This window comes from Sinocyclocheilus rhinocerous, unplaced genomic scaffold, assembly GCF_001515625.1.
Source record: "Sinocyclocheilus rhinocerous isolate Xijiao unplaced genomic scaffold, SAMN03320098_v1.1 scaffold87, whole genome shotgun sequence".
Lineage (NCBI taxonomy): Eukaryota > Metazoa > Chordata > Actinopteri > Cypriniformes > Cyprinidae > Sinocyclocheilus > Sinocyclocheilus rhinocerous.
The window spans coordinates 127533-133996 of record NW_015650709.1 but is presented as its reverse complement, the minus strand read 5'-3'; positions in this window follow the sequence as shown (position 1 = coordinate 133996).

Sequence of the window (6464 nt, the reverse complement as noted above, 5' to 3'; positions counted from 1 at the left end):
GACAGCATCGCTTTTGGATCCTCTCTAACTCCTCAGAGAGACCTTTAGGTAGACCACCCCATACTGGACTAGCATATTCGAGAACTGGCCATATAAAAGTCAAATATACTGGTACCAAAACATCACAAGGAAGACCCGCTTTTTTTTGCAGCGCAAAGATAGTATATTCTGGGGCACACCTTCGAAATAATGTACTTAATGTGGGCATCCCATGACAAGTCAGAGGATATTTGAACTCCAAGCAATTTAAAGGTAGAAACTCTACTAATTGCATGTCCTGAGATAACAGGAGAGGGAGGGGAGGGAATGTTGTCCTCTCTCCTGGCACTAATTACCATGTCCACAGTCTTAACTCCATTCATTGCCAGTGTAAATTCCTGTCCCCATTCCACTACAGAGTCCAAGGCCTTCTGAGTGAGTCCAGGTAAAGATCCCATTAGAAACTCTGTGATTGTTAGATCATCAGCATATTTCACAGGTATTACCGAAGGAGACAAATATGAATCCAGGCTATTTATGCATATGACAAAAAGCAGAGGGGATAGAAGTCCCCCTTGAGGAACACCAGCTGGAACTGGAAAGGAGTTAGACACACAGGAGCCCCACTTCACCCTCTGCTCTCTCTGTTTCTGACCCATATTGCCTGTATCTTCTCTCAGATTTTTTTCGTGTTCTTTTACACAATACAGGTGATCTGGATTTCAAGCATTGAGCCTTTCAGTTTGTAGTTTGTAAACCTGAAAGAAAATGAGCATTTTGTAAGGATTCTTGAGTATATAAGGACAACAACAATCATAATAATTTGAGTCTATATGCTTGACAAACCAGTTATAGTACTTGTGTAGCAACTTTTCAGGAATTTTAAAGCAGTGTGGCTTGAGGTATGACTGCGAGTAATTGTTGTATGGGAAAATCTCTTAAATGTTTACAGCAGACCTTATCTAACTCAAAAACTCTTAAAAACCCTTGAGAATTTCCAAGGGAACCCCTGGCACAGCCTGATCTCATTAGTATTCGTAGGTATGTGTAACACATTCAGTTTGTTACGCTTAGATATATACTTTGATAAGGACAAAAAGTGCATTATGTTTATTTAAAAGATACATTTGTATATGTTACTTTTTACCATTATATAGGTATGTCTGAGCCCCTATCCAAACCACTACACCAAAAATATGAAAATAGGTAACACTTTGCAGTACAATAAGGTTTAATTTATTACCTACATTAGTTAACTTGAACTAACAATGAAGATTACTTCTGAAACATTTAATGTTAATTTCAACATTTACTAAAACATTAAAATCATCATTATTATTATTATTAAAATCAAACTTTATTACTATTATTATTATTAATAATAATATTTAATGGACCTGAGCTAACATAGACTAACAATGAACACATTATTTTTTTCTAAAATTGATAAATACGGCAGCGAATGTATTGCCCGTTGTTATAATGGTAGTTAATGCATTAACTAATGTTATCTAATGGGACCTTATTGTAAAGTGTTACCAACAAAAAAAAAAACACACACACAAAAGACAGATAATTTTTATTACAATAAACTACTTTTAAAAAATGCAATAGGATTAAATATATTCTTAATGATAAAATAATTAAATCAACTTATAAATTGAGTTAAATAATTGTTTTGAACCTAAAAGAATATTTGCACATCTCTAAAGTTTTTCATACATGAAATACTTATATTTCAGGTGTTTCCAGTGCTTAAATAATAAATGTTTTCAGGGTTTAGGAGAGAAAACTGTTGGTGACTCTAGTGCCTCACAAATTACACACTTTGCTTAAATTCAGCAGTTCATATAATGGAATGTCAATCCAAATTCATAAGAGTTCAGTTGTTCCAGCGCAAGCTTCTTCCCTTCTGATTTCTCTTTGTATTATGTACTCATTAGCAACACAACAAAAAGGTCAAAGAAAGTGAAAAGAAAATTACCCGAGAGGTTAGGGAAAATGCAATAGGATTAAATATATTCTTAATGATAAAATAATTAAATCAACTTATAAATTGAGTTAAATAATTGTTTTGAACCTAAAAGAATATTTGCACATCTCTAAAGTTTTTCATACATGAAATACTTATATTTCAGGTGTTTCCAGTGCTTAAATAATAAATGTTTTCAGGGTTTAGGAGAGAAAACTGTTGGTGACTCTAGTGCCTCACAAATTACACACTTTGCTTAAATTCAGCAGTTCATATAATGGAATGTCAATCCAAATTCATAAGGGTTCAGTTGTTCCAGCGCAAGCTTCTTCCCTTCTGATTTCTCTTTGTATTATGTAATCATTAGCAACACAACAAAAAGGTCAAAGCAAGTGAAAAGAAAATTACCCGAGAGGTTAGGGGTAGATAGAGCCAAGAAAATTACAATTGTAAATTAGCTTTGATATTCCCCATCAAAAGCAACCTTTATTATTTGCTATTTGGCACTGATGTTTCAACAAATAAGAGGATACTCAGTCACCCAGAGGATGTGGGCAGATTGCATTTTTCATTTATTTGTTTCAATCCCGTCACCATAAAGGTTTGTCCCTCAGAACCCCCTCGTTTTCTCTCTAGTTCTTCATGGTTTTTATCTCAGCATGCCGCATTACCATACGCGATGGTGGAAACCAGTGACTGTTATTGTTCAGCCCGCCTTGCATCCAGCAAAGATGCGTGAAAACTCAAGAGGAGGCTTGACTCACACCTGAGGCCTAGTGCTCCTCATCACCGATGCCATAAATTTCTATCAAGGCATCAGAAAAGGACTTCTTGTGTCATCACGAGCCCACATTCTCACATCTGAAAACCTCTCCATGCATACGCTTTCCTCATTCATATAGCGCACCTTCCCCTTGACTCCATCAATCCTTATTTTTATGATTAAATAATTCCTCTCTAGGGCTCTTCACAACCACTCCACTGTGTTTGGCGTCATTGTACACCACATAATATTGTTACTTTGATTGCGGCTTACTTTTAACCCCAGCTCACAGCATCTAATGAACAATACCGACAGGAACGCTCACAGTTTGCAGAGAAGTTTAAGGTTCGCTATTCACTCATTTACCTTTGTGTTACTGTAATTGATTTTCACAATACCATGAAGTTGATTTATACTTATATATGGCAACTGCTTTTTGACAGGTGGGTGCTCAAAACTCATGGCTAAGGCTGGACACAATTGTCATTTTTCATTTTTAACTGCGCTAACATTAAAGGATGGCTGGGATTTATTATCTCATTTTGCTCTCCGTTTTCTAACACTTCTTTCCACTTGTGCGTCTCATTTCCTCATACTCCATTATTCATAAAGATATTAGTGCCATGTAAAAGATGATTTTTATAAGCTGTCAGGAATCCAGCGAGGAAGTGAGAGCGCTGAGGAGCGACGCTGTTGCGTCTGTCAAAACGTAAGCCAGACGGACATTGAGAAAAGATTCATTGTCCCCCCCTTCCCTCTCGTTCAGAAGACTCGCAATCTGCATATTTTAAACAACATCAATGCGGTCGCAAACACAAAAGCATAACTGTCTCAGCTACCCGTTTCTGTAATAGGAATGAATTTGGAGATGCATCGCTCAGGCCCAGTGCAAATAAGAGGCCATTTAGCTTCAGCTTTCCCTCACACTGCCTGAATTCATCCACATTTAGAGAAGCCTTTAACAGGAGTCCAACAGCATATTAATGCAGTATTTATGACTGGCCCATTTAGGCTTCACAGAGTCCAAAGTGCCCTCATTAGCCTCTCATTAACACAGGACAAAGAGCAGAGATGTTAATAAATCCTTAATTGAATTACATTCCTCCCTCTGGAGAAAAATGGGGAGGTTTGGTGCTAAAGTGATTAACATGATTTTAATGACCATAATTCAGTGGCATTTCACTCACGATTTTTCATATAGTAAGAAAATGTGCCTTTGGATATAAATAATACATAATAAGTATAATTACAATGAAAAATATACATGGGGAAATTTAATTGGGCAAACAAAGTGAAAACAACTGGTTCAGTTGTTCCAGCGCAAGCTTCTTCCCTTCTGATTTCTCTTTGTATTATGTAATCATTAGCAACACAACAAAAAGGTCAAAGCAAGTGAAAAGAAAATTACCCGAGAGGTTAGGGGTAGATAGAGCCAAGAAAATTACAATTGTAAATTAGCTTTGATATTCCCCATCAAAAGCAACCTTTATTATCTGCTATTTGGCACTGATGTTTCAACAAATAAGAGGATACTCAGTCACCCAGAGGATGTGGGCAGATTGCATTTTTCATTTATTTGTTTCAATCCCGTCACCATAAAGGTTTGTCCCTCAGAACCCCCTCGTTTTCTCTCTAGTTCTTCATGGTTTTTATCTCAGCATGCCGCATTACCATACGCGATGGTGGAAACCAGTGACTGTTATTGTTCAGCCCGCCTTGCATCCAGCAAAGATGCGTGAAAACTCAAGAGGAGGCTTGACTCACACCTGAGGCCTAGTGCTCCTCATCACCGATGCCATAAATTTCTATCAAGGCATCAGAAAAGGGCTTCTTGTGTCATCACGAGCCCACATTCTCACATCTGAAAACCTCTCCATGCATACGCTTTCCTCATTCATATAGCGCACCTTCCCCTTGACTCCATCAATCCTTATTTTTATGATTAAATAATTCCTCTCTAGGGCTCTTCACAACCACTCCACTGTGTTTGGCGTCATTGTACACCACATAATATTGTTACTTTGATTGCGGCTTACTTTTAACCCCAGCTCACGGCATCTAATGAACAATACCGACAGGAACGCTCACAGTTTGCAGAGAAGTTTAAGGTTCGCTATTCACTCATTTACCTTTGTGTTACTGTAATTGATTTTCACAATACCATGAAGTTGATTTATACTTATATATGGCAACTGCTTTTTGACAGGTGGGTGCTCAAAACTCATGGCTAAGGCTGGACACAATTGTCATTTTTCATATTTAACTGTGCTAACATTAAAGGATGCTGGGATTTATTATCTCATTTTGTTCTCTGTTTTCTAACACTTCTTTCCACTTGTGCGTCTCATTTCCACATACTCCATTATTCATAAAGATATTAGTGCCATGTAAAAGATGATTTTTATAAGCTGTCAGGAATCCAGCGAGGAAGTGCGAGCGCTGAGGAGCGACGCTGTTGCGTCTGTCAAAACGTAAGCCAGACGGACATTGAGAAAAGATTCATTGTCCCCCCCTTCCCTCTCGTTCAGAAGACTCGCAATCTGCATATTTTAAACAACATCAATGCGGTCGCAAACACAAAAGCATAACTGTCTCAGCTACCCGTTTCTGTAATAGGAATGAATTTGGAGATGCATCGCTCAGGCCCAGTGCAAATAAGAGGCCATTTAGCTTCAGCTTTCCCTCACACTGCCTGAATTCATCCACATTTAGAGAAGCCTTTAACAGGAGTCCAACAGCATATTAATGCAGTATTTATGACTGGCCCATTTAGGCTTCACAGAGTCCAAAGTGCCCTCATTAGCCTCTCATTAACACAGGACAAAGAGCAGAGATGTTAATAAATCCTTAATTGAATTACATTCCTCCCTCTGGAGAAAAATGGGGAGGTTTGGTGCTAAAGTGATTAACATGATTTTAATGACCATAATTCAGTGGCATTTCACTCACGATTTTTCATATAGTAAGAAAATGTGCCTTTGGATATAAATAATACATAATAAGTATAATTACAATGAAAAATATACATGGGGAAATTTAATTGGGCAAACAAAGTGAAAACAACTGTCATGTTTTTTTTTAAACACATATTAGAGGCTAATGTGTCAACATAAATGCTGTCACATCCATCTATAAAAAAAGATATATCAGAGAGAAGTCTCTAATATTCACCAACGTTGCATTTATTCGATCAAAAATACAGTACAAATAGCAGTATTGTGAAATAGTATTACAAAACCTCTTCTGTATTGTAGTATAATTTAAAATGTAATATATTCCTTTGATGGCAATATGCTAATATGCTGATAGAAAGTTAGAAAGAATAGAAAGTTAAAAAGAACAGCATTTATTTAAAACAAATCTTTTTCAACATTATAATTGTCTTTACTGTCACTTAATGTGTCCTTGCTGAATAAAAGTATTTTTTTCTTTTTATATGATACTTTTTAAATGCTAGTTCATCACAGTTTCCACAAAAATATTGTTTTCAAAAAAACTGTTTTCAACATTAATAATAAAAATAAATGTTTCTTGAGCTGCAAATCAGCATATTAGAATAATTTCTGAAGAATCATGTGGCACTGAAGACTGGAGTAATGGAAAAAAAAAAATCTCTCTGTGTGTTGGTTTTTTTCTTGGTTATTATATTTACATTTTTCACTATCGACTGATATCATTCAGCACATGTGGGCTACCAGATAGTGTTAACCAATTGTGAAATAGCTATTTACACATTATTTTAGCTCTCCC